At 66.4% G+C, this 345-nt stretch overlaps 1 long non-coding RNA gene across 1 annotated transcript in view; it reads left to right on the top strand.

Moving 5' to 3' along the window:
* LOC108445346 overlaps positions 1–345 on the top strand; it is a 24868-nt gene that overhangs the window by 15454 nt on the left and 9069 nt on the right. The window lies entirely within an intron of this gene.

Raw genomic sequence — 345 nt, 5'->3', positions numbered from 1 at the left:
GCGTGAGGCGTTTCGGGGAAAAGCAGGTTGCAGGAGCCTGAGGTGTGGGCAGCCGGAGTTCTGCCTTGATGCGTTTTCACCAAGATTCTGGGGCCGTACCCGCCGGGCTCTGCGGGGAGCTGCTGCCAGCCCCTTCTGCCCTCAAAGCAGCCCCAGGCGGGGGCAGGAGGGACTCGCACCCTGAGTCCGGGAACGGCCCCGGGGATCCCCGCTAGTACCAGTGGGAGAGGGGCTTTCGAGGAGCTTCAATCCATGTTCTCATTAGATCCTGCGATGGATCTGATGTTCCCAGGGAGCGGCGGGAGGGCGCGGGGCAGCGGCCGCCCTGCCGGATAGGCAGGGCAG

The sequence above is a fragment of the Corvus brachyrhynchos genome, unplaced genomic scaffold (genome assembly GCF_000691975.1).
Source record: "Corvus brachyrhynchos isolate BGI_N302 unplaced genomic scaffold, ASM69197v1 scaffold223, whole genome shotgun sequence".
Taxonomy (NCBI): domain Eukaryota; kingdom Metazoa; phylum Chordata; class Aves; order Passeriformes; family Corvidae; genus Corvus; species Corvus brachyrhynchos.
The sequence above is the reverse complement of the archived record's forward strand: the minus strand, read 5'-3'. Positions and strand labels throughout refer to the sequence as shown.